At 57.6% G+C, this 8,110-nt stretch overlaps 4 non-coding genes across 4 annotated transcripts; 2 read left to right on the forward strand and 2 right to left on the reverse strand.

Annotated features, from left to right (window-relative positions):
* Positions 1–4,127: 4,127 nt before the first annotated feature.
* TRNAE-CUC (transfer RNA glutamic acid (anticodon CUC)) lies at positions 4,128–4,199 on the forward strand. The gene has a single exon. It is a non-coding gene; the product is annotated as a tRNA-Glu (tRNA).
* A 904-nt stretch (positions 4,200–5,103) lies between these two features.
* On the reverse strand, positions 5,104–5,186 carry TRNAL-UAA (transfer RNA leucine (anticodon UAA)). The gene has a single exon. It is a non-coding gene; the product is annotated as a tRNA-Leu (tRNA).
* Positions 5,187–6,475: 1,289 nt separating this feature from the next.
* TRNAE-CUC (transfer RNA glutamic acid (anticodon CUC)) lies at positions 6,476–6,547 on the forward strand. Its single transcript has one exon. It is a non-coding gene; the product is annotated as a tRNA-Glu (tRNA).
* Positions 6,548–7,450: 903 nt separating this feature from the next.
* TRNAL-UAA (transfer RNA leucine (anticodon UAA)) lies at positions 7,451–7,533 on the reverse strand. Its single transcript has one exon. It is a non-coding gene; the product is annotated as a tRNA-Leu (tRNA).
* Positions 7,534–8,110: the final 577 nt, after the last annotated feature.

Raw genomic sequence — 8,110 nt, forward strand, 5'->3', positions numbered from 1 at the left:
TGGGGACCTGGTTCCGCCCTGTTTCCTGATGTAAAACATGGTGGTGGTGTTGTCGGTGAAGATCCTCACCACCTTGCCCTTGAGGGACGGAAGGAAGGACCTGAGGGCCTAAAACACTGCACGGAGCTCCAGGACGTTGATATGCAGGGACTTCTCCGTCGGGAGCCAGAGTCCCCTTGCGTGCAGATTTTCGGTGTGCGCTCCCCACCCTTCCAGGGAGGCATCCGTGGTCACAGTCTCCTGGTGGGCTGGGGTCTGGAAGTCCATGCCCGCCGTCAGATGCGCGCGGGTGCCCCACCACCGTATCGCTCGTCGGAAACTCTCGTCGAGCTTGATCCTTTCCTCGAAGCTGCCCGTCGTCTGGATCCAGCGCGCATCCAGGAATTCTTGCAACGGGCGCATCCGGAGCCTGCACATGGGAATGAGGTAGATGCAGGAAGACATCATCCCGAGGAGGGACTTGATGGACCTCACTTTGGCCGCGTCGGCCACCAACATCCGTTGCACCTTGCCCAAGATGGTCCTGGTCCTCTCCTCCGACGGGGAGGCCAGAAGGGACACTGTGTCGAGCCTCGCTCCCAGAAACAGTGCGACTTGCGCGGGCACCAGGTGGGATTTGGCGTAGTTCACGGAGAATCCCAGGTCCGTGAGGAGTTGGACGGTCCTTGCCGTGTGGACCACGGCGAGCTCCCTCGTCTTGGCGCGGATGAGCCAGTCGTCCAGGTAGGGGTAGACGTGAATCCCCTCGCGGCGCAGCTGCGCCGCCACCGGTGCGAGGCACTTGGTGAATACCCTGGGTGCCGACCGTAGTCCGAAGGGAAGGGCTTTGAACTGGTAATGACGCCCTTGGACCACGAATCTGAGGAATTTTCGGTGCCCCTTTAGGATGGGAATGTGGAAGTAGGCATCCTCCAAATCCAACGACGATAGGAAGTCTCCTTCCTCCAGCTGACCCAGGACGTGCTGGAGGGTGACCATCCGGAACTTCTGCGCCTTGATGAACTTGTTCAGACGTCGCAGGTCTAGGATGGGGCGCCATCCTCCCGTCTTCTTCTTCACGAGGAAGTATCTCGAGTAGACTCCGGAGCCCCGAAGCCTCTTTGGGACGAGTTCGATGGCGCCCTTTCTGAGCATCGCCTTTACCTCCAGGAGAAGTTGAGGGACGTGAAGTTCTTTCCTGGCCACGGGGGGGACGCGCGGGCACCTTCTTTGAAACTCGAGCGCGTGGCCCCGGGCCAGGGCGTCCAGCACCCAACGGTCGGTGGAGATGGACTCCCACACGCTGACGAAGCCCGCCAGCCGGCCTCCCACCGGGGTGCTTCGGTGGGGGCCCGACCCCACGGCCGGTTCAATCCTGCTTGGACGCGGCCTTGCCGCCTTGACCTCCTTGGCGACGACGGCGGGGTCCGCTAGACTTGCCTCGTCCTCTGTAGGCCTCTTGCGACGACGAGCGGGCCGCTTGACGGTAGGAAGCGAAACCGCCGCCGGAACCTTTGGAGGCGCCCTTGCCTCCGCCGCTCCGAAAGGGCGTCCGTCGTTGCTGCAGGACTCCAAGGGCCCGGGCCGTCTCAGTATCCGCCTTGATGGCCTGAAGGGAATCGTCCACTGTCTTCCCAAACAGGTTGTTCCCGTCGAAGGGCATGTCCAGGACTCTGGTCTGGACGTCCTGCCGGAAGTCCGTAGCTTTGAGCCATCCACGACGTCGAAGGCAAACGCCGTTGCCCAGCTGGCGGAACCCAGTGTCGGCGATGTCCGTCGCCACGGTGATGGCGTGGTCCGAGGCCACCTCACCTTCCTGCAGGATCTCCAGGGCCTCCGCCCTCTTGTCGTCCGGCAGAAAATCCAGCAGGGGAGCTATCTTGTACCAGAGCTCCCTGTCGTAGCGGGCCACGATAGCCAAGGCGTTGGCCGCTTTAATCGTCGTCGCTGCCGACGAGATGACTCTACGTCCCATAGCATCCAATTTCTTTCCCTCGCCGTCCGGCGGGGAAGTCGATGTGGAGGCCGCACCCCCCCCGCTTTCTTCCTGGCTGCCGCGGAGACGACGGAATCCGGGGTAGGCTGCGCCCGGAGGCATAGGGGGGCCGTGTCCGGGACCCGGTACTTTTTCTCGTACCGGTCTCTTCTAGCTGGCGTCGTGGAAGGGTTCTTGAGGAGGGAAAGGCCCTCATCCCAAATGTCGTCCAACAGAGGCACTGCGAGGACCGTCTTCCTCTTGGCCTCGCGCCGCTGATAAAGGAAGCCTTCCTTTTTCTTCTCCTCAGGGCAGAGTTGGAAAAGCTCGGAAGCCCTGGAGATCATGGAGTGGAAAGATCCGATCTCGTCGGGCGGAGAAGCCCTGGTGGGAGGCGACGACGGAAAATCCTCGTCGTATGCCTCGTCGTCCGTACCCGTCGCTGCCGTGTCAGTCCCCGTATCATCCCCTCGGGTGGACGGGGAGGAGGGCTGGACGGGGCGTGACGGTTGAAAAGGAGGTGGTGGATGGATCCTTCTTTTCTTGGTAGGGGGGACACCAGAAGGTCCCGGTTCTGGATCCCCCGACGGGAGAGGTTCCTCCGTCGGTAACGGTAGCCTCGTCCTTATCTCGGAGCATAAGGACTGTATGGCCAACAAAATGGCCGCCGAGTTGTCTTGCGGCGCTGGCAGAGGGGAATCCGACGGGCGAGCAGGGGCCCCGTCGGTATCCTCGACGATGTCGTCGTCGTCACCTGCGTCGGGGTTATTCCGACGGGCTGGCCTTCTTCCACGCCTAGGCCGTGGCTTAAGACCTCGATCAGCTCCTCTTCTGAGGTTGAGGCCGAATCTACGACGACGCCCTGCCCCCCCTTCTTCCCCACGGAGGGTTTCACGTGGGTCCTATCGATGGGCACAAAAGAAGACTCCCTCCGAGGAGGCAGGGAGATTCTGGGCCCTGAGGTCGCCACCACTGGTGCAGCCACCACAGGCTGAGCCAGGGCCGCCGCGACCGTTTCGATAGAGGGCTTGGTCGGATGGATCAAGGCCTTCACCACCTTAGGTGCGCTCACCGCCTTATCCTTGAGGGAGGGGGCACTGCCACGCTCCTCCTCTGCCTTAGAGCTCGACCGGGGCCTCTCCAGGAGCTTCGCCGGGTGCTCGGCCTTCCTCTTACCCGACCCAGAGCGTTGGCTCGTGGTTGATGGTGCCGGGGAGGGCGCGCCCTGCCTGGCGCCCGTAGAGCCCGACCGTTCGGCGCTCCCGGTGCCAGCGGACTCGCGGTGCTTGGCCTTATGTTGGGACCCCGTCGCCGGGGCGCCCTCAAAGGTCTTAGAAGACCGCTCGGATTTCTTCTTCTTCTCGCCAGACGGGCTCTTACCCTCCAGCCAGTTGGCGAGACGTTGATGGCGGTCCTTCATGGTCCGTTCCGACATGTTGCCGCAAAACTCACAGTCCTTCTCCACGTGCGTCTTGTCCTCATGAAGGCAGTAAAGGCAGAAAGAGTGTTCGTCCTCCTTAAAGACGTTCTGCAGCTGGCATCCAGGGCAGACCCTGAACAGCTTTCCGGGCGTCGAGCTTCCCTTCTCCTGGGCCATCTCCGAGACCGGGCCTGAGAAGCTTCTGGAGTCCTCCGAAGTGTAGCTCGACGAAATCTTCACCCTTGAGGGGCACAGATGAATCCGACACGGGTCCCCGTTGATCGGATGTAGGATCGGTGGAGCTTGAGGCTCTTTTGACCGAAAGAATCGAAGTTTTTTTTTTTTTTGTGAAAAAGCGCGAAAAATAGCACTAACGCTCGAGAGCAATAGCACGAGGATCCCAACACATGAACGTGCGGTAAAAATCTGAAGATGGCTGCCAGAGGCGGTGCTTAGGTAGAGGGCAGTCATTGGCTGTGGTCAGTATGACGCAGAGACCAGTGATTGGTTATTACTACGAAAGACAGATCAGAAACGAAACTGATACTGGTTTTTTCTTTACCGAGGATTCCCAGCCTGACGACGGGGAATATTCATGAGCATGTGAATCCATGCCAGACCCCATGCTGGAGAACCTATCTGCTCGGCCCTCCCCCTCTCTTCCCAGTCCCCCAATGGACTGGCCTTTGAGGCACCTGCAGGCATTGTGCACTCGGACACCACTGCCCGGCCTTCCCGAGCTATCCAGCGGTCTCCCTGGTGGTCTAGTGGTTAGGATTCGGCCCTCTCACCGCCGCGGCCCGGGTTCGATTCCCGGTCAGGGAAGAGAGGCTTTTACTGAATGACATTTTTACAGAAATTCAAACAACTGCGTCTCAAAAAATATTTCTTTCAAATGTAGCTTCACTCACAGGCAATAGCGGCGTGGCTCCCCTGGCGGTAACTCCAAGCATCTTTTCAGCATGGTCCCTTACCGGAAGCTGTCGCCGCTAGAAGTGGGCCTGTGCCCCAAAAAGGAAGCTTTCTTTCTTCCGAAGCTGTAGAGAAAATATTAGTCCTGTCGCCCTGCCAAAGCCGAGCTCGCCCACCATCCCTAGCCTCATCAGACCAAGACCTTGCCCGGGACCCTGGGGCAGAGGGCTGCAGAAATGGTTGCGTACCGGTTTGGAGGAGAAAAGCAGGGGAGGGAGGGGACGTAGCTGCTTGATTTGCATACAGAGCTGTGGTCTGCTGGGAGAGTGCAGCCTTTGGAGCTTGGCAAAGGCTTCGCAAGGGGCCCGAGCATTGCCCTCGCCCCGTTTGTTGACAGGTTCTCCTTCTATGGGCTGAAGGGCCCTGTAGCCTGATTTGAGGTTGGACGCTCTATTATTCACAGGGGTGTACCGGGCCTAGACGGTGACTGGCTGACCCGTCAGGGCATCGCCCGTTTGGAAGCCCGTTTCGGAAGCGGAGGCGGGAATCCCTGCCCAATTTTCTTTTGGGGTGGTAGGGCTGTTGGCGGGGTTGCACAAGCTCTGCCAACTTTGGCGGCTTAAGCTTGGGATGCGAGGGACATGGTACAAAAATGCAAAGGTTTTCCAGGAAAAGAGTCTACGGGCAACGATTCCTTGTTGCTCTTTTCAGGTGAACTCAAGCCTCAGGGCTTTGAGGTAGGGGCACTGCCTACAGACAGCAGGAAAGGGCTTGTGCGAAGCTGCTGCCGCATTTAGGTAAGAAGAGTAAAAACCTGTACCAGGAGTGGGGCTCGAACCCACGCGGACACTTGTCCATTGGATCTTAAGTCCAACGCCTTAACCACTCGGCCATCCTGGTGAGCTGCTGCAAAGGGCTTCGAATTGAATCTTTGCTGTTTCAGCAGCAGGCGAACAAGTGGAAAACCAGCCCAGAGTGCCCCCTGCAGGAGGTTGGATGGAATTGGCTTGCGAGCGGCAAACGTCTCTCACTTAACAGCATTTCAATAGCCTCCAGCTGACTGCAAGTACGGTTGCGGAAACCTCCCGGGTGCTGCAGTCGTTTCCCCGGTGGCCTAGTGGTGAGGATTTGGTGCTTTCACTGCCACGGGCCTGGCTTCGAGTCCCCGACCAGAGTGTGTGCTTTGAGTAAAGGTGGTCTAGGGCAGTCCAGAGGCAGGCTGAGCCTCGAAGGCTGGTGCAGGCCTTGGTGTGCGAGCCCGAAAAAAGGGCAGCTCCTATGTCATCCCTTCTTGCCCTCCGGCACTCTGTACAAGCAAAGCCCCCTTTGAACTCTGCATGGTAACCCTGCTGTGTCTCGCAGGCAATCATGGCCTGCCGCCTTTTAATAAACGTGCTCTCCCACGAAGCAGTTCTCCTAAGGAGGGTTAGTTGTGAGTGTGCATCTTCAGCGGCAGCCTCTAGGGGGAGCTTCAGCACTGACCCACAAAAGCTCATAGCGAGGAAGGCTGTCCTTTCAGGAGAGCAAGACAGGAATATCAGCGCTTGGAAGTGAAAGCGCAAACGTTCCCAAAGTGATGCTGTCTTCAATCTCTAAGCTCCCCTTTTCGCAGACCATCACAAGTGTTTTTGTTTTCTTTCTTTCTTTCTTTATTTCTTTCTTTATTTATTTATTTATTAGCAGAAACGGCCTCCGAAGAACTGCAGGCACTGGTGCCCATTGTAGCAGAGGCCCTCAGCCTTTGGACTCGGACGCCACCATCTGAGCGACACGCAACAGGGTGCACCCACCGTCCCTGGTGATCTAGTGGTTAGGATTCGCGGCCCGGGTTCGATTCCCGGTCAGGGAAGGAGCTCTTTTAACAACTGACATTTTTATTTACAGCAATGCAGTTAACTGGCGACCGGAAATCTTGCTCCCAGATGCAGATTTGCGTGCACAAAATGGAGGAAGTGCCCTCAGCGCGACGCAAAACGTGTTTATGGCAGAGTCCCATTCATTCTCCTGTCGCTGCGGAAAGACTGCCCTTGACGCAAAAAAGGCAGCTTCCTTTTTCACCGCTGGAGAGAACCTATCTGCTCGGCCCTCCCCCTCTCTTCCCAGTCCCCCAATGGACTGGCCTTTGAGGCACCTGCAGGCATTGTGCACTCGGACACCACTGCCCGGCCTTCCCGAGCTATCCAGCGGTCTCCCTGGTGGTCTAGTGGTTAGGATTCGGCGCTCTCACCGCCGCGGCCCGGGTTCGATTCCCGGTCAGGGAAGAGAGGCTTTTACTGAATGACATTTTTACAGAAATTCAAACAACTGCGTCTCAAAAAATATTTCTTTCAAATGTAGCTTCACTCACAGGCAATAGCGGCGTGGCTCCCCTGGCGGTAACTCCAAGCATCTTTTCAGCATGGTCCTTTGCTGGAAGCTGTCGCCGCTAGAAGAGGGCCTGTGCCCCAAAAAGGAAGCTTTCTTTCTTCCAAAGCTGTAGAGAAAATATTAGTCCTGCCGCCCTGCCAAAGCCGAGCTCGCACACCATCCCTAGCCTCATCAGACCAAGACCTTGCCCGGGACCCTGGGGCAGAGGGCTGAAGAAATGGTTGCGTACCGGTTTGGAGGAGAAAAGCAGGGGACGGAGGGGTCGTAGCTGCTTGATTTGCATACAGAGCTGTGGTCTGCTGGGAAAGTGCAGCCTTTGGAGCTTGGCAAAGGCTTCGCAAGGGGCCCGAGCATTGCCCTCGCCCCGTTTGTTGACAGGTTCTCCTTCTATGGGCTGAAGGGCCCTGTAGCCTGATTTGGGGTTGGACGCTCTATTATTCACAGGGGTGTACCGGGCCTAGACGGTGACTGGCTGACCCGTCAGGGCATCGCCCGTTTCGGAAGCCGTGAGGAAGCGGAGGCGGGAATCCCTGCCCAATTTTCTTTTGGGGTGGTAGGGCTGTTGGCAGGGTTGCACAAGCTCTGCCAACTTTGGCGGCTTAAGCTTGGGATGCGAGGGACATGGTACAAAAATGCAAAGGTTTTCCAGGAAAAGAGTCTACGGGCAACGATTCCTTGTTGCTCTTTTCAGGTGAACTCAAGCCTCAGGGCTTTGAGGTAGGGGCACTGCCTACAGACAGCAGGAAAGGGCTTGTGCGAAGCTGCTGGCGCATTTAGGTAAGAAGAGTAAAAACCTGTATCAGGAGTGGGGCACAAACCCACGCGGACACTTGTCCATTGGATCTTAAGTCCAACGCCTTAACCACTCGGCCATTCCGGTGACCTGCTGCAAAGTGCTTCGAATTGAATCTTTGCTGTTTCAGCAGCAGGCGAACAAGTGGAAAACCAGCCCAGAGTGCCCCCTGTAGGAGGTTGGATGGAATTGGCTTGCGAGCGGCAAACGTCTCTCACTTAACAGCATTTCAATAGCCTCCAGCTGACTGCAAGTACGGTTGCGGAAACCTCCCCGGTACTGCAGTCGTTTCCCCGGTGGCCTAGTGGTGAGGATTTGGTGCTTTCACTGCCACGGGCCTGGCTTCGAGTCCCCGACCAGAGTGCATGGTAACCCTGCTGTGTCTCGCAGGCAATCATGGCCTGCTGCCTTTTAATAAACGTGCTCTCCCACGAAGCAGTTCTCCTAAGGAGGGTTAGTTGTGAGCGCATCTTCAGCAGCAGCCTCTAGCGGGAGCTTTAGCGCTGACCCACAAAGCTGGAGTCGAGAGCTAAGTGCCCATGCATTCCCATTTAAAACAGTGCATGTTGCAGTGTGGTCGTAGTTAGCTACTTGGCTGTATGTGTGACATGGGTCATGTATGGATGTGTGTGCAGAGACATGATGGTGCTGCATGTGAGTCCAG

Source organism: Ambystoma mexicanum, chromosome 5p (genome assembly GCF_040938575.1).
Source record: "Ambystoma mexicanum isolate Mex_15411 chromosome 5p, UKY_AmexF1_1, whole genome shotgun sequence".
Taxonomy (NCBI): Eukaryota; Metazoa; Chordata; class Amphibia; order Caudata; family Ambystomatidae; genus Ambystoma; species Ambystoma mexicanum.